Raw genomic sequence first — 23,660 nt, forward strand, 5'->3', positions numbered from 1 at the left:
AAATGCAAGTTTTTGACAAAAGTCTACCAAACATACATTTATTTTCAAACTGACCCAACAAGCTATCAGAGCTTCAGTAACCATCAGATCTGTCAACAGAGAGCTTCATAAAGTAGGAGGACACAGAACTACAGCTTTTACCTTTGAGCTCTGCTGTTAAAGGGCTAGTTGAGCTTGGAAGATTTTTATTCATGAATGAGAAATTATTACCACTATATCTTATGCTAATTGGCAAACCACCACTGGAGTGTGGGTTCCTGAGCAGAGAAGATCCATACTGATTAATCACCTCTAGAGGCTGGATTAAAGTCAGCTGACACACATATACATTACACCTTCCGTTAAAATAAACTGCTACAAGGACAACATAGAAATAACATTTTCCAAACATTTTACTGCATTCTTCTTTTTCCTCAGAGCATTTGTGGGACTAATATTCTTAGAAAAGACATGGAAAAATCCCTGCAAGAGAAACAATCAGGAATTAAGAGGTCCAGGTGACCTAGAGGGAGTTGGCTCCTAAAGAGAAGGCAATAAAATTGTAATGGGAAATTGATGATGATAAATGCTGACAAGAGACCTTACCTGCATCCCACTCTCCCAGTGAAGGAGCTGTAAGAGTCAAATGATTGCCAGTAAAAAAGAAGGTGTTATGCATCAGGACACAGCACTGACTGAAGGCTAACTAAAAGTCTTAAGGCCCATGCTTGGGGGAGGGGCACAATAATGTCCTGAAATATATGGGGAAAAAATTAATTAAATCAGTGACCTTTTTATTATAAAACGACAGGTGGCAGACAATCTAGTAATTTTACTGCCATTCTGATCCTAGATTCAAAATGGTCAAATATACAGGGCCAGTTTCATATTTGGGCAAAATGTATGCAATAAAATATGTTTATGGAAAGATAGGCTAGGAAGTCGATCAACTCCAAACAATGCCATCTACAATAGGAAAAGTAATTGAAGTGGACTCTGTTTCTTGTTTCCTGTAAGCTGGGTGTTTTACATGAGTAATCTACTATTTTACATGTCTAAATTTCTCACCCTCACAATAACCTTGTGAGGATGAAACTGTTACTATTCCTGTTTTACAGATGAAGATGGAAGGTATGTAATTTGTTCAAGGACAAAATGCTGAGACTCTAAACCAACTCTGTCTTACTCCACAGCCCATGCTGAACTTTTATCTACACTGCATTAGATGAACATTGCTTCAGAGAGACCAACTTCTGGCAGTAAGACAAAAGGCAAAAATGCAGAATATTGTTTGGGAAAGCTTACTTAAATCAATGTTGGCTTCTAAAAGTAAAACAATAAAGAGCACAGGATCTCACATCCCACAATCTAGAAAAATTAGAGCCACATTTCACAAAGATGTGAATTATCCAATGGAAAAAATGTCTCTATTCTCTGCTCCACATAACCCCTCACCAGTATGAAACATTTTGTAATACGAAGTTTTGGAATATAAAAAATATTCTTAGGTGATTCTCAAGTGCTTTGTGTTTAAACTCAATGTCAACCCTTTATTATGAAAACGAAAAGTTTTTTCTTAGAATTAATTTCAGACAACAATTCTAAGACCAGATTGCTTTCTTTCAAAGAGAAAAAAAAGTGCTTATAAAAACAGAAATAACTTTGAATTGGTAACAAACACCAATAAATATTTTTTCACTATTAGTGTGAATTTCAATTCAATAAGCTTTTATTGTGTATATTCTATGTGCCTATATTATACTAAGTGCTGTGGGAACATAAAAAGCATGTAATTCTTCATCAGTGCCTTCAGAGAAACTATAATTTCTTGAGAGAAGTAAGACATTAAATGTTAAACTGTTGAATCATAATTCTGGGCATCACATGAGTAAGTGCCCAAATTAAAAGTATAGACCAGAATTCCTCTGACTGTATTTCAGAAGATATTTTAAGAGTTCTTTTTTTTTTAATGTTCTGGTACTAAATAAATTTTAAAACTATAAAATATCTACTTCTTGAATACTATCTTTGCAAATTATTTCATCATCAACATTATCAAACATTAATTTTACCCAGGCAATAAAAGCAAGAGTGCATTAGATGCATTATCTTATATAATTCTTCAAATAATTCCATGAAAGAGGTATTATTATTATCCTCATCTTATAGTTGAGAAGGCTGACATTTGGAAAGCTAGCATTATGACTGCAGGTGATACTGTTATATATGGAGCCAAACTGGTAGACCCCAAATTATGGGTTCTAACCTGAAGAAGGACCATCTCTGAGGTCCCTGAATATTTTATGTAAGATAGGCTACTTCTCATTTTTCATACCATCAACCTATTTTCCTTCTATAAAGAAAATCTGCATTTCAAAATTTTCACTTATTTGTCAACTCACTTATTTTCTGTCTACTCTAAGGAACATGACTACAACAACCTTTTTCACCAATATATCTGATGCTAACCTAATTCCTGTCACATCATTGGCACTCAATAATATCTAATGGAAGGAAGGAAGAAGGGAAGGAAGAACTATCAAGGCAAATATCACACTAGACAAAGTTCAACAGGCAAGGAAGACCTTTAATTCAAGGTTATTGTGATAAGGAAGAGAACCCAGAACTCAGTGTGAGCTCAGCTCCACAGAAACAAAACAAAGGGCTGGATAGGTTTAAGACCTAGGATGGAGGAATCATAGGCCATATGTGTTTCCTGATTGGTGTTACCTAAGGGAAAAGTAAACTTTCTCATCTTCATGACAGGAGGTGGTTTTGCATCTTGGAGCAAGGTGCCCACTGAAGTTAGGCTCTACCCTCTTACAGAAACTGGCAGATACGGGCATGACCTTTCCTGATGAATGCATTTCAAAGGAATGGTTTCCAGGTCCTTGAGAAAGACATTCCTGTGTTATAAAACTGGAAAAAGGCCTTAGAAAAAATTACATTTAAAGGGGCAGAGACTTACTTCACCCTGTATGACACTCTCTAGGTCCATCCATGTCTCTATGAATGACCCAGTTTCGTTCCTTTTTATGGCTGAATAATATTCCATTGTATATATGTACCACATCTTCTTATTACATCTATATTTCATACAGAGTGAAGTCAGAAAGAGAAAAACAAATATCATATATTAATGCATATATATATGGAATCTAGAAAAATGGTATAGATGACTTCATTTGCAAAGCAGAAATAGAGACATAGCCATAGAGAACAAATGTATGGATACCAAGGGGGAAAGGGGTGGGGTGGGAGGAATTGGGAGATTGGGATTGACACATATACACTATTGATACTTTGTGAAAAATAGACAACTGATAGGAACATACTGTATAGCACAGGGAACTCTGCTTAATGCACTGTGGTGTCCTAAATGGGAGGGAAATCCAAAAGGGAGGGGATATACGTATATGTATATGTATGGCTGTGCAGTAGAAGCTAACACAACATTGTAAAGCAACTATACTCCAATAAAAATTAACTTAAAAAAATAAAGAAGCAGAGAACTCATCTACAATTACAAGTTTTCTAAAGTAAAGGCACTAAGAAAATGAAGATCAGGGGCCAAGAGTCAGGAAGAAACATGTCTAAATTCTAGTCAAGATGAGGGGAACTTTCAAGCCTTCTTGGTCAGAAGGAAGGAAGAAGGAAAGGAAAAAAGGAGGGAAGAAAGGCAATGTGGTGGTCATGAAATTATGCTGCTCAGACCTCCTTTCAAGAGAACCTGCCTCAAAGAAGGTGGTTGGCTGACAGACTCCAACTGCTGTACCTTCGGATCTGCTTGCAATGTTCTCACAGAGGCCAAGCCCTCCTGGCTGTTCCCCGCCACTGACTAAGCAAGGCAGCGGTATGTGATCTGGGCTACCTTACCCAATATGGAACTCCTCTAATGGGAAGGTTTTGCTCTGGGGTCTCCATAAGCCTGGCCAAAATGTTCCCAGAGTCTTGTTACAGTCTGAGGCTCCTCTCACCCACTCCTTCTTTCCCTCTCCCCTTAGCTGCAGCTAAGTCTGAAGGTTTCCCTACTAATTCTGCTCCTTTTCCACTTTATTCTTCATAGACGTTTTTCCTATTATTCTTGCACATCCAATTTTGTCTTCTCAGAAGATCCAAACTGACATTGAGGGAAAGTAATACAGGCGGAGGGAAGGGACAGGAAGGAAAAGGGGGAGAAAACAACAGAAGGCAAAGGCAAAAGGGGACAATGAGAAAGAAAAACTGGGAAAATTTGCGAGAGAGAAAAAGAGAAACAGACAGAATGCAAACGAGACCACATATACCGCACACACTCCAATCTTGGTTGCAGTCCTAGAACCTGAAGGTTGAATTTTTGCTCTTACCCTGACTGTCATTGCTAGCAGAGATGCTTTAAAGAAAGCAAACACCAGACACAGGAGGACTTTTTGCTTTCTGGGTAATGGTCTGCCAGATGTCTCTTTATGGCAGTCATGGGCATATAAAATTTGACACAGTGGGAAGCTCACCTGTACTAAAAGAAATGGCTACTCTTACGGCCCCTCCAGGATGGCCCAACTTAATGCTACAAAAAGGGACCCTGCAAAGTATCTCTATACTTCAAAATCCTGCTCCCACAACTATGTTTTTGGCTTTGAAAGAGAATAAAAGTTCCCATCTCCCAGTTAAGTTTCATCTCACTTTTCAACTCAGTAATGGGCAGTTGGAAATATAAATTTCCTTCAGGGGAAGGCCTCATCTGCAATAGGTGTGAACTGACCCACCTGGCCTAAACCAGTGCATTAAAAGTGTGTGTTGACCAAAGGATGGTTAATATAAGGCCATGGACAGGACACCAGCACTGCAGGTCAGGAAGCCCATGCAAGGCCTGTATGTTTCTTTTACAATTTTTTCTGCAGTAGGAGACACAAAGAACATCAGCATACACACCCTTCCTGGGGAGACAGCCACACAATCACAATGTGCACTGATCATTACATAAAAAGATAAATCTTCAAAGTACAAAGAATGCTTTTCACGGCGAATACCGTCAAAATCAATATTTGGAAGAAATAAGTAATATTTTATCTATTGCTGCAAACACACAATCTGCTAAAGGGTCACCCGATTTACACTATTTTACTGCTTCAATCACAGCAGGTCACTTTTCTCACTTTTTTTTTTTTAAATGAGCGCCTACCTGGCAAACCAGATTCAGCCTTCCTCCAGCTCTTCCTTGTCTCCAAAATGTTTGTGATTCTCCAAGCCTCCTATTTTATTTTTAATAGCTCCCAGTAGCCCAGGGGGTGTCAGACCAAGTCAGTGTCTGGTAGGAGAGGGTCTTAGTCAGCACCTAGATTCAGGTGGATTGGAAGTCAGACCCTCAGGCAGCAGCTGTTAAAGAATGCAAATATACACAGCTGTGTGGGATGCAAGTGTAATAAGCCCTGCCGGCCAGGTGATCTGGAGGGAGAGGTGAGGTGTTCCCTGCCCGGCAGTTGTTAAAGCTCAGGGCTCCAGCTGAGCATACAGACTCTTTGCCGGTAGACCTGCTCGCTGTAGGAGCGGAGAGAGAGCTCAAAGATGGCGGCCGCAGCCTGGCTTCCCCCAGAGCGACCGGAAGCCTCTAGACCCCGCCGAACCGGAAGCCCGCCCCCTTGGGCTAAGTTCAAGGCCCAGGAAGCGGGCTTCTTTGATGCGAAGGCTGAGGGAGTTGCAGTCGCCGTCTGCATGGTGCCCGGAAGTAGTGGCCCGCCAGGGGCTGTCTCTCCAATTGTTACCCTCCCGTGGGATCCAGGAACACAGGCCAGGAGAGCAAGGGGCGTCCCCTCGGTAGCAGCCGCAAACTCCGGAGTGCTGAATTCCCCTGCGGGGGATGCTGGCGCTCCCGGTGGCAGAGAGCCGAAGATGGTGCTCGCTGGCTGCTGCGAGGCAGAGGGGTGAGCGACGAGGGCACGTGCCGAAAAAGGAAAAAGGAAAGAAGTGGGGAAAGGAAGAAAAGGCAAAAAGGGAGAAAAAGACGGCACCCTCCGGCTTTCGCAAGGCCGAGGGAGAGCCGGAAGATGGTGCCCACCAGCCTCCAATCCTGGACAGCATCCCAGCAGACCCCTCCCCCTCAGACCAGTACTTTAAAATTATCAAATGAACCACTTTCACGGAGAATCCGGGTGCTTTGCAAAGAGCTGCGTCCATGGAGGCCCTGAGGCAGGTGAGTCCTCTGCGGGCCCCGTAAGGGGTATTTCTAGTTCACCACAGCCCAGGGGTCGCAGGCACAAGCTCTTTTGGTCTTTACAGCGGTATGTTTTGGGGGCTTGGCTCTCAGGTGCTGGTCTTAAAAGTTGGGGTGCCCAATGTGGGGTGCGAATCCGCTTCTCAGGGAGAAGCTCCAGGTTTTGAGTTCCCTCAGGATTGTGGGTCTCAGGGCTGCGGTGAGGTTTATGGCGAGATTGTGTCTCAGCCTCGCCTACCGTCTTTGGTGTGGTTTCCCCTTCATTTGCCTGATGTGAAGGGGTCCCTCTACCAATTTTTAGGTTTTATTCGGAGGAGATTTTCCATACACAGCTGTACATTCCCTGTGTCCCTGGAAGGATGTGAGTTCAGGATCTTCCTTCGTCGCCATTTTGAATCCTTTTTTTTTTTTTTTCATTTTAAAAGTTTATTTTGAAGATCATGTTTTAAAAAAAGTTAAAAATAATCTGGTAAAATATTGCACGGAATACAAAAATTACATAAGTATGGTGATTAAATCAAATAAGGGAAATATGTTTTCTTCTGCAATTTTGGAAATAAGTTCTGTTGTCGTGAAGGTTCTTATACTTCCAAAAAAGGGAGGGGGTGGAAAGCATGGCAATTAAACCTGCCTCTTAATTATGTAAATATACAGTAGATACCAAATTTTTCTGTTCTTCCCAATAAGTCAGTTTTGATCTTCAGACTATGCCTTGTTTTTTAAAAGATATGATGCTAGAAATTCAGTGGGATTTTGTGGTCTGTCCTTTGCAAGTACAGTAAGTCCCTGTAATAAGATAGGCACAATTGTCTGATCCAAGTAGGCATGAGTTGGCAAAGACTGGAGGTCCACGTTCCGTTTTCATGACTCTGCTGCGTTAACCTCATTTTCTACTGTCCTTCCACTCTCATTATTTTTTCTCAGTTTACCTTGGAAATTGATCTGAGGTGTGAGAGAAAGCATTGGGGTATCACTGCTCTAGAGTATCATGGCTCTGCCTTCATAGGCAAACATCGTTATTCATTTTAATCATAGTTTATTCAGAAACCATAGATAGGTAGGTTTCTTTACTTTTTTTTTCTTTTTTAAAACTTAAGGGAAGTTTTGATGAATTTTTTCAAAATAAACGTTGCCTTTTTAGAGGTCAAATGATGCCTTCAACCCTAGAGTCAGAACACTGCTAGCAACTTTCAAATAGCATTTCACAGATGCAGAAACACCACTTTAACTGGTATCCTTTATACAAAGAGAACGTCAGAATGGAGCCCCACAGTGAGAAGCCAGGATCTGGTGCCATCAACAAACAAACTCAGATGACACATTAAGAAAACCAGAGTATAGCTTAATAAGAAGCAGCAACATCCATCACTGTGCAGGTGGCAAAGGCCTAGATGCTCTTTGCAAGCTAAGAACATAAAACTACAAAGTAGCACAAGCTGAAACCAAGGTAGCTGAAACACAATACTGTGCAAGAAAAGAGAAAATGTTCAGGAGAGAACAATGAACTATCTAGGAAAAAATAATGAAATGGGAGAATAGGAGATGAAGAATGACGTTTGTAGTGTAACACAAGCACTTGAGACATAAAAGTAAAAATTAAGATTTACTGATGCATTCTACAAATATTTTTTTAGAGCCCACTGTATTCCAAGCACTATTCTAGGCACTTGGGATACACCTGCAAACAGAAAGACAGTGAATGAACTCTGCCATCGGGGAGGCAAATCAGGGAGGCAAACAAAGAGGAGGAGAAAGGGATTGTGATCTGCATTCATGATAGAAGGTCTACACATACAGAAGAGGTTTTAGGAAACTTTTCCAAAACATTGAAGACTGAAGTGTCCATGCTTCACCATATATTGTGAGTTTACCAACTTTAAAACAGAGCACAAGTCCTAGATAATGAAATACTTGAATACATCTTTAAAGAGTTGTCTAATTGTTTTTAAAATATTTATCCACTTCATGGCCCTTCGAAGTAGGATAAACGAATTGACACTTAGCAAACAAATGTTTTATTAATAACCACTGTAGTTTGGCAAAAGTTATCACGTTGTCATTGTTACCAGATGGGAGTACTCGCATTCTCTCAAATCTTCTTGTGATCACAAAGTTCTGAGATTAATCTTCCTCTAGGTACCTAGGCATCATTAGCATTAGATATCCAGACTGGATATCTGGACTATTAGATTTAAGATTTATTGCCTGATGTGCAACTCACAAGCACACACACACACACACACACACACACACACACAGAGTGAACACACAGAGTGAACACACACACAGGGCAACCCACTTGCAAAATTCTTTCTTAGCCAGGATTATATCTGCATGGGTTTGCTGTATCTTACACTCTCAGTTTCATTTCCCTCATTCCACTTGTAGAGTCATGTCCAAGTATCTCCTGGCAGATCATGGATAGTCCATCACTCAGAGCAGGAAGATAACAAATCAGCAATACTTCTGAGGTTGTGTCAGCTTGGAAGGTAATTAAATTTGCTTGCTCTAGTTTGCAATAGTTGTTTGAAGAAGTGAAGCTCTGCCACAAATCATTTTGGCAGCTACCATTACCTTGGGCTGTGAAATGGATATTACGTAGACTCATATGTCAGTCATTGTAATGCCAGCCAAGGAAAATTTTAAGAGGGGAGATATGTTTGGGGGGGAAAAAGTGTCCTGCATTGTGCACTATGCCTGCTGCACTATTATTGCTGCTGGTTTCCAATTCTTATATAAGTTTGTTTTCTTTTATCCTTTCTCTCCATCTCATGGTACTGTTCTCACTTAAGTTAGACAAATCTAGGTCCTAATTCCAATGTCAAAATATTTTCGCTGTGTTATCCTGGGACAGTGGCCTTACCGCTCTCCGCCTCAATTCTCTCATCTGTAAAATGGGCATCATGATTCTGCCAACCTAGTACAGTGTTATTTTGCTTTGTTTTTTATAAGGATTAACTGATGGAATGCAAATAAATGACTTAGTCACAGTGCATTCAGTCCACCATTCAATAATGATTTATTTGATATTACCATGTTCAAGACATTGCATAGAGTAAATGTTTAATAAATGACAGTTATTTTTATTATTATTACTAATGAATATATCATGTTTTGACATATACCAGGAACTATGCTAGGAATGAAAAGGAACCAAAAATGAGCAGAACAGTATCTCTAACTCTCCTTCAAAAGCAGTAGCCATGTTGATATACACATACACACACACACACACACACACACACACACACACACACAAACAAATACACACAAATATCCCTTCTCTAATCATGAACAATATAAGGCAGGAAGAGGTTGAAAATATGCCCAAGTTTCTACAGCAAATAGCAAAAGTTTTGCTAAAAGCCAGCTCAGTGCCATTTCTTTTGGACTTAAGCAAATACAATGCTCCATAATATTACAAAAAAAAATGTGAACAATTCGAAATAAAATTTCCCAAGTGGCTTTTCAAAACCCACACCAGCATTAGGGCTGTGTGCGAGAAATAACCATAAAGGAAAATGTCAATCTAAAAAATGACATGTCTTCTGCAGTCTGATAAACTGTTCGTATTACAAACCTAAACTATCCCCAGTGGATTTGGGAGTCATTAAAAATAATAAAATCAATACCTGACCAGTTACCAGATCTGCTCCACAGTCATGTTTGATTCTGCACCCAGACATTTGCCCATAGAAGGAACAGCTCTGTTCTTCATAGTAGTAGAAAGAAACTCTGTCAAACCTTACCACTTATGTTCCTTTACTATAATCTGTATCCCTGCAAGTTGTGAAATCACTTTGTATATATTTTGAAGTCATCCCCTCATTCCTGTTATCTGCTCCCTGCCCACCTTCACAAACTTATCATTTTCAGAAAAATATTTCATCTCAATTTCACTTTCATAAAATGGGCATGGTGAGTCACTAATTCAATACATCTACAATATATCCACAGAAGAAAATTTAATCTGTAGAGTTCAGCCAAATCCTTTAGGATAGAGACTTGCCAAAAAGCTGTGGAATTGTTTCTGAGACAAACAATAGACAGCACATAGTTCAACACTGTGTCAGATGGGGTGCATGGTGATTTTTGTTTGCAGATGTAGGGAATGAGGAGAGATGTCATCACGTTTCAGCAGAAGAAGAGCAGATAGAAGCGTAGGAGAAAGGTAGAAGGGACTGATAATAACAATATACAACAATAATATTGACAGCTATCATTTATTGCATGCTTATTCATACAGCTGAGAAAACTGTGTCTTCCCCATTGCCACACGGCAAATAGGTGGTGGAGTTTTGATTCAAACCTAACTCCAAAGCCCAGATTCTTAACCATTGTGCTGTAAATCTTGTGAAGCTAAATTTTCTCCTGAAATCGAGATTTGTCTTCTTCTTCTACCCAGCTCGGGCATTCCTAGGGCTGCCCAGGAGTGTACACAGCTATAAATGGGGGTGGAGTGGCAGCAGAGATAGTCTGAGGCAGTAGATCTGTAGCAGAGATCTTCTGCACAGAGCCCACTCCTTCTACACAGACCATGGCTTTGGGGAAACCCATATCCTAAACAATGTGGGTTTAGGTTAAAGTCCCATCAGATAACCAAACATATCCTCAATAGAGGAAGTAAAATTCAGTTAAATAGGAACTTGCTCCAAATACATTTTGCTTATTCTCTTTCTAATAGCCTCAATCTTTAAAATGACTTTTGCCAGGTATCTGAAATTGACTACATTTCTTATTTCTTATATGGACTACAATTGCTTTCTTTAAGTCACAATCCCTATGTTTACCAGCCTTTGTGTTAATTCTTTCCTTTTCTTTTTTTTTTCTTCTGCAACTCAGACAACTTTCTAGGCCACCTGTTCCTTGAAAATAACTCTAAAGAAATTGTAAATAGCTAATTGAACTTTAGCACCTTCTGCCTCAGTGTACTGCTAAAAAAAAAAGTAAATGTGACTCCAGACAACTCTAATTCAAATCCCCTTTCACTCAGCAGGAAGGAAACTAGAGCATAATGTGTAAACTACATATATTTTTTATTTCATTTATTTAAAAAATGTTTTCTTCTAACTAAAAATAATAGTTACCTATGTATTAGCATTAAATAGAATTTATTTTGCCTGCGTTTAAAAGTTCCTTCGGGCAGGCTGTAAAGATATGTATCTCTTTTGTCCTAAACAATTCAGTGAAGTTTGAAGCTGACAGAATTTTGATTGGTTGGGAACATCCATGACCCTCCTTCCTCAGCTAAAGAGAAAAAAAGGCATCTCTGAAAAGAACGATGTTGTGGTCACTGTTCCCTAGGGATGCAAAAACATCACTGAAATTTAGGTGCATGGCTCATAGGGTCTTCTTTATTGTCCAGAATTTTCAAAATTAAAACTTTTCCAAAGACTGAAGTTACCCCAACCAATAAAGATACACATCCTCACTAGTAACACTGTTAATATGAAAGAAATCTATAAATAGAGACCCATTCTCAGCAGTATTCCCCTTTAAAAATAGGCAATTTCATCTGGCCTGTAGTGGATATGCCTAAGTTCTGGAGAATCAGTCATTCAAAGCCATCAGAAGTTGAACTATAATTTAAACCAACATCTGCCCAATAGAATGTGCTGCTTCAGCTTTCAAAATAATCTCACGAATGCAACAGCCAATATTTTTGAAAATGACTACACAGAACTTTTCCTGCTAAGTTCCTGCTTTCTAACCCGTTGGTCTGGTCTAGATTAACCTTTTTTATGCAGAAAAGTGGTCAAGAGAAAGTTGAGCTGGAGACAAGCCTGCACACCCCATGAGATCAAGTCTAGTGATGTGGGACTGTGTGTATAGTCAAAGGGAAAATTTTTTTTGCAATACAGTAAGTGTGAAAGCTTAGAGAAAAACAAACAATAGCTGTATCTATACTTCGGAGAGAATTCTTGGTTGGAAACTGAGAATGCTTGATGTGGAGAGAAATTTTAAGATGTCTGCTAAATATTTAGAATGTATTATAACTACCCAAACCCCACTCCATCTCAGCTTTGGTTTTCTTGAGACACCAAATAGAGATTTAAATGTCTTTTAATAATATTTTTCTGTTAGACTGCTATTTTGATGAATGACACATCTTGCAGTATGAACCCCCATTATATTTAGGTTGCAGTGGTAACTTCTAACGCAATGGTTTCCAACAGTCCCTCTGGCTCCTTCTTCCCCTCTAAAAACACAAAACAATTAGTAACAAGCGCTATCTTTAAATAGAGAATTTACATATGATTACTGCTTTTGTTTTTACATTCAAAGCTTTAATAATTTATTGTATAAAGACCTACTGGGAATTGATAGAAAAACTACTGAGTTTTAATAGGTAAATAGAAAAAAATAAGCATTTCATAAAAGAGGAACATTATAAACAAGTATGAAAAAATAATTTTTAGTATTGAATTTTTAAAATATTTTTTACAGGATATAAGATTAATTGACATACATTGTATGTGTGTGTGTGTGTGTGTGTGTGTGTGTGTGTATATATATATATATATATATACACATATATATATGCTTCAGAGAGTTATGCTTGTTTTGATGTTCAGCTTCTCAGCATCAGTGGTCCCTTTCCTTTCCACTTTTCTCCTCTTGGTTGGACACTAGAGGCTCCTTCCACCAGATCCTCCCCTCTCTGCTCCCGTGTGCCAGGAAGTAAGCACTTGACCCAGGTTGTGATTTTGACTCTTGACTGTAATGACAGAAGGACAGAAGAAATTGCTGCTGTTTATTCATTGTAACAATGACTACTGAGTATTTCATGCTTTTAAACCCTGCAGCTGCCAGTCTATCTTCAACCTCACTTAGAACCCTCTCCCCATATATATCTAACAAATTCTCTTTTCAGTTAAACTAGCCAGAATCTATTTTTACTGCCTGAATGCAAATTACCATAACTACACCTGTATGTTTGAGTTTCATTTTAAAACTCACTTTTCTTCTCAGGCATCTGATTCATTGTGCAAACAGCTTTGACACTGCAATGTCATGAACCATTGTTCACATATATGTTATCATAGCAAACAGCTAATTAAGATACAGTACTCATAATAGAGTCATTCTGAAAATGGATAAATACAGTTGGTCGGTGTGTTGGCAACTTCCTCACTGACAGCCTATTCCAGAGTCATAAATTTTGTTTGCTTCATTGAGAACTTTGCCAGGATAGAATCCCTAAAAGATTGAGTGGGCGAAGAGCTACTTAGACGTGCATGCAAGGACATGACCCTAATCTTCTATCTTTTTGCCAAGCAAAGCCTAGTCCACAGACCAGCATCATCACCTTGGCACTTGTTAGAAGTGCATACCCTCAGGTCCTACTCTTGAACTGCTGACACAGAATCTGCATTTAAAACCATTCCACGGGACATTTGTTTTCACATTAAAGTTTAAAAAATTCTATCCTACCTTACACTTAGCATTTTTCACTTTATAATTTACTATTTTAGTCTCCACTCTAGCTATAATAACAGACTGCCTCTATATAGGTGCTTTTCAAAGCACTTTAAGATCAATTTTATCATTTCATTTTCATAATCTTGGAAGGCATGGGCAGATAATATTGCTTACCATTCTAGAAAGGCAAGAACTGAAGCTTAGAGAAGCTGACTGATAAGGTCACCATGTAGAGTGGTACAGTCAGTATTAGCACACAGGAGTCTTCAATTAAAGAATCAGTGTTGGCTCTGGAGTGATTCATTAGTCTTCTAAGAAGGAGTTATTTCAGCAGTATCTCCTTTAAAAGGTTTGTTCAACCTTTGCTTACACCCACCAACGGGTTAGGATCTTATTCAAAAATCAGCTGTTTCACTTGTGGACTGTTTTAACTTTATAAAATACTCTGATTTGAAATATGCTTCTCATATCTTTGAGTCTAGAAAAAAAGAGAACATTTTAATCTTTTCCCCTTCAAATATTAGAAAAGAAATCTTTCTTTAAGTCTTTTCTTGTCCTGGGCAAATTATTTCAGCTATTTCCCAATGACGTATTATCTAGTCCCTCATCTTGATCATCTCTATTAAGAACACTCAAGGTATGTGGGGTTCTTAATAAAAACAGGGAAAATAAGGTCTGACCAGCATAATGTACAGTACGATAATTACTTCCATCAATCCAGACATTCTATATTATTAAGGCTGCCTAAGTTTCATTCACCCTTGGCAATATTCATATAATATTCTTGTCTTATACTGAGATTGTATTTTCATGTTCATATAAACTTTTCTCTTGTCAGGTTTCCCCCATTCTGTCTCTGAATTAGTATTTTTTTATTGTTATTCTTGGTGGTGGTTTAATTTTTGTTCCTAATACAGAGCATTAATTCTTGTTCAGTGATGTCTTATTTGTTGTAGATCATCATTCCAGACTCAGAAGGCCATTTGAAATCTGGGTTTTACTGTGAAGGTTGGAATATGGGGGCAGATTCTTCCACTCTGAGACAATCAGAGCCAGTCCTTTCCTTGACTCAGCCTCACAGACAAACAGTCCAGGCCCAGATAAATCTCTACAAATCTGCATAAGATGGGCCATCATCATCCCACTATAACTTATAGCTCTACTAAGAACTGTTGAGGTTTTGAGAGGCCAATTAATCACCCTCCTCTTTGAATTCTAAATCATTTGAGTAATAGATATCAGATTCAGAAAAGCATCAAAATACAAGCTTTATTGCTCACAAAGAATTGGTGACTGTAACGTAAAGCAGAGGCCAATAGTGACTTTTGATGTCCATGCCCCTCTCTCCTTCATAGGAAGCTGACCTGTGCTAACACATGCGGGGCTGGAGTAGAGAGAAGAACACATTCAGCCTATAGACAGGTAGCTTGGAAACAGAACCAATGAGAGGCAAGAAGGGGCAGTTAGATTAGACAGAGCCCCTTTTCCTAATCTCAGTCATCAGATCAATCACTCCACCTCCAGTGGGGAGAACCACTAAGGAGGGGAGGTCCAGGAATGTTCTCTCAGTATGTTCTCTGCTGGGGTGGGAAGTGGAAGTCGCACTCCTCCCAAAATGGAAGGAACAAAATAATGTGTCCCCACTAACAAGAAGCCCTGGAGTAGGGTGTTGATCCTGCCAGGCAGGCTGTTTGCTGTCTCTTGCATGAGATTTGTTCATTTCTCCCACTAATCCTTTGCAAATACCACTGCTTGATTAGAATCCTTCCCCCTTCTCCACTAAAACAAATCTCCCTTTGGCTCTGTTTACTTACTGGGATTGCAATATTTGAGTCATTGAATGTTGAAACACCTAAAAATCAAATTTGTTTCAAAGGCAGACACATCAAATTTAAATAGCTGCTGCCCATGAGATGGAATAAGGCTCTTAGGTATCCAGTGATCAAGGTCTTTTCATGCGCATGAAACGCAAATTTAAAGGCCCTATGATCCCCTATTCAGTCTCCCTGGAAGAAATTAACACTCCACCAAAACATCAGTGCAAGTATTAACCAATGTATATACTTAGGGAAAAAAATTTAGGTAGGGATATGTTACTTGAAAATTTTCAGGAATAAAATTCTAAGTGGATGTGTGTTATTGACTAAACTTTTAAAAAGGATAGGCTTAAAGCAACTTAACTCTGAGTTTTTGTTTTACTTATAATACTTCCCCAAATTGAAAATACAATTTTAGAAGAGGGGTCAGCAAATATTTTTTGTAAAAGGCTTGATAGTGACTATTTAGGCTTTGAGGTTCATTTAGCCCCTATTGGGACTACTCAACTCTGCTTTGCTGTTGGAATGTGAGAACAGCCATGGACAATGCACTTTTGAGATTGTATGCTCCTTAAATGACCATCTTCATTAGCTTTTTTCCAGATTGATTTACCAAACTCTGCCTCTTAAATGTGTTTGAATATTTCTACTAAAGATCTTTTCACCTTCTGGAGGTTTTACATCATTTATGCTTAGCAAAAATTATTTTTTTCAAAAGGCAGAACTTTTTTCTTTTCCCCTGGATTATTAATAAGGTTTAATTATTTTGGACATATGAAACATAATTATATTTACAAACCAAGTTTCTGCTCAGTCCACAGCTGAATCTGACAGCCTGCACATTTAAACAATAAAGGGAGCATTAGGTGTTTGATAAAGGATTTATTAGATGAAAATTCTTTGGGTAAGTTAGTTCCTAAGGAAGAACCTGGAATTGTGACGCTCTATGCCAAGTAAGAGAACCCTGTAGCTTCTACTCTAGACACTTGTGAAGTATCTACTTTATATGCTTAGTTTTTATGTTGCTGTGCCTCTTCATTTATAGATAATAAATGAAACAAGTGGGAAGAAAGTTAATAATATATTCATCATTATTAATATGTAAATAATATTATAACTAAATTTATAATTATATTAATGTTTAATACCTTAATACTATATAATACTGTATTATTTTCTATTAAAATATATTCAATAATATCAAAATTATTATCATTTTAATAATGTAATAATTATGAATATATTAATGAATTATTATTCAAAGACAGGCCTTAGGTCATGTGCACACTCTCTTGGACACATAATATCAATTTAGATCTGATTCTTAGAAAGAAACTTTTGTTGGAAGATAGAAATCCTAATTTGTATCTGACTATGGACATTTTCTCACCACAATCCAATTTTAAATACTGATTTTTTTTTTCCTTTTCTCGGTTTTTTTTCGCCAAAGAAACATGTATGGAGGAAAGAAACAGTAACGTAGAGTAAGACTAGATTCATCTTTCCATTTCCTTCCAGAGGTTTTATCAAACCTCCCATTAATTGGTGCCCTCTATTGCTTTCAAACAACTATTAGTAGTTATTATATAAGAAACTTATCAGGGTGATTAAGAATGATTTCCTCTGCAGATAATGACAATGGCAGGCTACATTAGGTCAGCCAAACATGTTAGCTTTGCAAAAACACTCTGCTCACTGGGATATTGTATCTTGTTCACTGTGGGAGAGTGAAAAATAGGAAAGATGCTGAGCCCAAGCAAGCTCTTTGTGGAAAGCAGGACACACAGGAGCTCCAAGCGTGTATGCAGAGAGGTGGTTGTCTTGGTGGCCAGGGTTTGAAGGACTTCCAAGTGAAGGCTTAAAAGCGTTTCTCAGATTGTAGCCCACATGCAATGTACATCAGAATCACTAAGATTAAGTACTTAAAATGCAGATTCCTGATTCCCACTTCAGAATGACTTAATGAAAATCTCTGGAGTTGCAGCCCAGGAATCTGCCCTTGTTGGTAATCATCTCTAGATGAATTTTATGCATATGAAGGTTTGAAAAGCACTGAATCAGTGGCTCATGCTGCAGAATGTTCTACTTTTCATACTCCACTAGAGATTTCAAATAATAACCCATTGGGTCTTAGGAAGGTCTTGTGCTTATTTGAAAGGCAGATTCCCCAAGCCTATTTGCACAAAAGTAGGAATTCTTAATTATATTGGAGTCATTGACCTTGGCAGATCTAGAATCCCCTGAATTATACATAAAGTGTGGTGTGTTTCTGTATTTTTCCGGGTTGAAGATGTTTATCCTTTATCAGATTTTCAAATAGCTCCCTAACTCCCTCCCAAATTTCTGGATCACTGGACTAAAGGGATCAAATGCAACAGACTTACTCTGCTGGAGACTTCATTTACCATGGTCAGGACAGCAGGTCATTTGCTTGATGACAAGAAGAATTAGTCCTTAAAATGTTTTGCAGCTTTTTTATCATAAGTTTTTCATTTCATAAATTATCACCTGTTTCTGAAGTAAAATACACACATTCATCATCAACCTAATATCAGAAGTCTGGATCTGAATGTTCCATCAATTGAATGCAAAATTCATGTCAAGGATGGGAAATTGCTAAACTTCTGACCACAAATGCACCCTCTATTTCCTATTATCTATCACAGATTTTGCTTCCATAAAAAGGAAGAGGTTTTTGTGCCTGAGATCACCTGTAATTTTTACCCTGGCACTATCTCACTGGAAATATTATAAATCTCCATTGTTGTGTGGTAGTCTTTGCACAAAGAAGTTATAACAAGAGAAGAAATGAAGCTAAGTGAAAGTAAATAAGGATAGAACCTACAACTATTTATAACACTGTGAATCTGGGTTAGTGACAAAAAGCTATTTATGTCTGGTTAATAATATTGTGTCAAGAAATACAGCCTCTTAGACAAAGAAGAAGAGTTCTTTATAATGTGAATTTTACAAAAAGCAAAATCTTTAGTTAATATATATAAGCTGAAAGCAAATAACTATTGCAAAACAATATTCTCTAACTAGAGTCAGAACTTAAATTTTGGCCTATAGCAATGGTACAAATAATAAATCTAGATAGGAAAGAAGTCCTCAATTCTCTTTGCATACAAAGAGACAAAGAATTTGGCTCAAGAAAACTGCCTCAGCAATGTACTCAGTGGTCCCATGGATCTCTCTTGCTTCAACAGTGTGCGGACAGAACAGACACAGGGACGCCCCTTTCTTCAGCCTCCAACCACCCTCAAACCTTTTTTCCAGTCACAACCTTCAGAATCAGCCACTCAGCTAGCCTCAGTCACCTGGACCAGCCAACACCATTTTTTGAGCTTAACTCCTTATTACCAATCAACTATAAGCTCCCAGATTCGTCAGAATTACTCCACCAAGGTGGAGGCTGCTGACAGCCTCCTGGTCAACGTGCATCTTTGGGCCTCCTACTCCTACCTCTCTCTAGGCTTCTGTTTCAACCTCAACATTGTGGCGCTCTGGAGGGCGTAGGCCACTTTTTCCGAGAATTGGCCAAGGAGAGGTACGAGGGCACCGAGCATCTCTTGAAAATGCAAAACCAGCGCAGCGGCCATGCCCTCTTCCAGGATGTGCAGAAGCCATCTCAAGATGATGGGGTAAAACCCAGGACACTATGGAAGCCACCATTCTCATGGAGAAGGACCTGAACCAGGCCCTTTTGGATCTGCGCGACCCTCGCAGACCCCCACCTCTGTGACTTCCTGAAGAGCCACTTCCTGGAATAGGAGGTGAAACTCATCAAGAAGATGGGTGACCAGCTGACCCACTTCTGCAGGCTGGCTGGTCCCCAGGCTGGGCTGGGCGAGTATCTCTTTGAAAGGCTCACCATCAAACATGAGTAGGCAACTCCAGAGCCCAGTGGCCTTTGAGGAGCCCCTCTGGCATCAGAGCTTCTGCCTGAAGCCCTGCTCTGCAGCCACTAGGCAGTTTTTTTAACCTCCCTGGAGCCCTCTCCCAAGCCTTGGACCAAATGGAAATAATAAAGCTTTTTGCAACAAAAAAAAAAAAAAAAAAAAAAAGGAAACTGCCTCACAACAAAATCCTGGGCCCATGGACACTGCAGAAATGCCTAAACTCTAATGTTAGTTTTCCACCTGTTTGCCACCTTCTAGCTTATATTCCTACTTGCTAGCAACGTCTGTGACATATAGATATCACACTATATACTTCTTCAATAGGTACATGAATAAAAGATAATCACTAAAGAAAGTCGAGATTCTCATTATATTAGGGTAAATATATGAACTACATGAAGAAAATCTCAATGGCCTAAGACAGTACACTTTGTTCCTCGCTCCTAGAAAGCTCAGTGCATAGCAATGGCAAGTCCTGTTCCATGCAGCAGTTCAGAGACCAGTATAAATTCTGGACTCTTCTTTCCTGGGGGTCCACATCTAGCCAGAAGGAGGAAGAGAGAGAATGGAAAAAAAACATGAGAGGCTTGAATGGGCCACTCCTGGACATGGCATACATCACTTCCACCTACATTTCATCAATCAGATATCCATCACATGGCCCCGCTTAACTACAAAGGAGGCTGGGAAGAGTGGGTAGGCTGTGTACTCGGGGAGGAGGTGGGGAAGGAGGGGGAATGATGGGGTTCAATTAACAATTAGCTTGTCTCTTCTACACCAGAATTAGGGAAAGCCCTTTCCTAACCTACGTAAGTCATACGTACCAACTTAGAGCCAACTCTGAGTTTACTTACCTGCATTATGATCTGTGCCATGGGATTTTTTTTTTCACTAGCTATTATCCTAAGTAGTAAGATCAACCTAGTTGTAATGTTGAGTGAGTGAGATGCTTACTAGTCTAACAATACAAGAGGGGCTCTTCTAAGATTTAATTGTTACAACTTACTAAATGTCTCTTGGCGTTTTTAACCGCTTAACCAACAAGCTGTTTATTATTGAATCGTTCTTCAGTATAATTGCCATTATAGTTCTGAAGTTCTTCCTAAAGAGGCCTAGGTTTTCTAATGTAAGCTATCCTAACTCTCCTCTCCTTCCCATAAGCATTAATCAAGCAATGGATCCTTTTATTCACACTGTTTTGACATGCACAATGTGTGAAAAGCATAATGAACTCATGGAGTTAGCTGTTTCAATCTCACATATTCACCTCTTTGACCCTGTGGGACCATTTCTTAATGAAACTATCAGCTGTACATACCAATAAGATCGGGATTTATGCAATTACCTCTCAATTCTCAGCTACTCATTAGCAAACTACCTCTTCAGCAGTTAAATGAATTAACTATTTAGCTAAGAGAGGCTTCATTGCTTTATCCATTTTTATCTCTTTAATATATCATAATAATATGCCTCATATTCACTGTTCTGTTGATTTATGAGCAAGGTTTTCCGTGTTTAAAAAGAGATGCTAAAATTTATTTTTCTATTAATTGTGAAGTCTTTCCCACCTGCCTCTCACCCCTCCCTCCATTCCATTTTTCTACATTTCTCCAGTATATGTTCATTTTTATAGTCAAAAAAGCAGTTAACCCCAAGGCTTGTTAACAAACCTAAAGATGCATTTCATCCTTCTTACATTCATGTATTTGATAATATATATATCAGTATTACTCAGAAAAAAATGGGAGAGGAAGGGCTAGCATATTCTATCATAGAAAAGTGCTGTGCATAGAGAGTGTTTAGTAACTAAAACATCAAAAAAAATCTTGCTATGGTAAGGTTTATCTATAGGAATTACCATTACAAGGTATTTTACTTCTAAAACATGCTATTCATGTAACACAGTTTTGAAAATGCTTGGTCTCTTCCACTCCCACTTGCTTTAGTCATTCTCTTTTTTTACTCCTACGTCATATCTAGTTCCTAGGAACATTTTTTTTATATCTTTATTGGAGTATAATTGCTTTACAATGTTGTGTTAGTTTCTGTTGTACAACAAAGTGAATCAGCTATAAGTATACATATATCCCCATATCCCCTCCCTTTTGAGCCTCCCTCTCATCCTCCCTATCCCAGCCCTCTAGGTCATCACAGAGCACCACCGAGCTGCTCTCCCTGTGCTATGCAGCAGCTTCCCACTAGCCATCCATTTTACATTTGGTAGTGTGTATGTGTCAATGCTACTTTCATACATTATTGGGTCAAAAAAGGATGATAGGATGTTTCCATTGTTCCACAAAACCCATACCTTGACAAATGCCATATATACAAATACTAAAAAATTGCTACAGATTACAATGACAACCTTCTTTCTAAGGGCTTTTAAAAAAATTGCAACAGAAGAGAGATTTTTGTCTCTCACCTCTTACTTTTTCTCTCCTTATCCCTGACGAAAGTGGAGTCTTTTAGTACAAAATTGTATTGATGGTATCCTATGAAAGGCAGTAAACACTTTCAAATAAAAGCTTATCTTGTAGATACTCCATTCTACAGAATCTACTATTATAGAAGATTGTGATGATTACTGTCCAAAGAGATCCACTGTTGCCATCCTAAGACAAATCCAGCAGGGAGGACAATCTTCCAGATGGCTCCAAGACTCCAGGGATCAGGGAAATTTAGAAAGGGTACTAGAAAAGAGAGACTGTGGGAGGCCAGGTAATAAAGAAACTCCAGAGAACCAAGCATCCATCCAAGGTGTCTCTGCATTGACTGTAAAAGAGCAAATCTTTATTTTGCATCAACCACTGAAAATTCTTATGTGTTTATAATTAATTTCTAACACAGTTTTCTTTTTATTTTTGACAATTAACTGTACCTACCCACCCTTCCAGACACTGTGCACTAGTTAAATAATGTTATTTACAATGACCAGTGACAAAATCTGTCAGTGGTAAATGTAAATTGAACAGAATATAGTCATGTATTTGACAATATCAGTTAGTCAGGAAAGTGTTAGGCATTTCCTGGATGAGCTTAGACTTCCTAATGGGATAATCCGTTCTGATCTTCTAGTGACCCTGTGAGCAAACGGGTTTAATATGCTTTTTATACATCTGCTTCCTTGCCTCTTATTAGAAGCAGTTTCCCCAAAGAAGGGTACTTTGGTCATACATGCTCATAAAATCTTCCAGAAAACAACAGTGTGAATTCAAGAGAGCAGCTACTGCTCATTCTCAGGGGCAACATTAATACTCCCCTTAAACCTTTTCAAGATGATGATCTTATGATTCAGAGGATGACTTCAGTGGCTTCTTGCATCAGCCTCTTCAGTATGTCCTATTTTCCAGCTTACTCTTATCATGCTAACTTCATAATCAACAGACTGGGCACACACACAAAAAAAGGAAAAGAACAGGTGAGATTTTGACTCATTCTGTTCTTTTAACTTGCCCATTAGATCAATACTGGTAACTGAATCTGATCTTAGAACAGAATTACAAGGAAATTATAACATAAGACTCTTTCCTTAAGTAAATATATCTCTCACTGCTCAAATAGAATGAATAATTAATTCCTAAAAGGTTTTTGCCTCAGGGGAAAAATATGTCACTAATAAATTTTCATTAACTTTTTAAATTAGTACATTTCAATTATTGTTAAATCGTCATCTAGAAAAGATCTTAGTCAAAAGATGCATATCACTGACAACAAATGGAAAAAATGTTTCTGTTTGTGTTAAATGGTTTACCTACATTTATGTTATGTACTAAATTAAAATTACACACACACACACACGCACATGCCACTAGTTGAAAATAATTATATTACTTTGAAATATATAATTGTAATTATAGTATGTGATAAAATATTAGGTTACTTAGCTTCATATACTAAACTGTAGATTAGCCATCTTAATTTCAATCACAAATGATTTCCACATTTACTTCAGTTGTATAAAGGTAAGAATATTCAGTGACTACGACCAAACAGGTGTTATAGAATTCTACTATGCTGTTGGACTATAGGTCATGAAGCAAAAATAGAAAAAAAAAAAAAAAGAAGAAGAAGAAGAAGAAAAGAAAGACAGTAAGTTCCACATCGTATACAACATCACAAAAGTACCACTAACACATTTAAACTAAAGCAATAGAAAAATTCAGATTTCAGAATATGATAGAAATATGACTCAAACCATTTGAAATCTCAGGGTCATCCATGTAGTAGGTGGACTATCTTAAGGTAAAAATAGATGTCTGAAATTAATTTTAGAATCAGATGCTGTATAATCTTATAGAAAACAATTATTCTACTGAGTTCATGCAAATTAGTCAAATGATATAAATGTGC

The sequence above is a fragment of the Tursiops truncatus genome, chromosome 5 (assembly GCF_011762595.2).
Source record: "Tursiops truncatus isolate mTurTru1 chromosome 5, mTurTru1.mat.Y, whole genome shotgun sequence".
Taxonomy (NCBI): Eukaryota; Metazoa; Chordata; class Mammalia; order Artiodactyla; family Delphinidae; genus Tursiops; species Tursiops truncatus.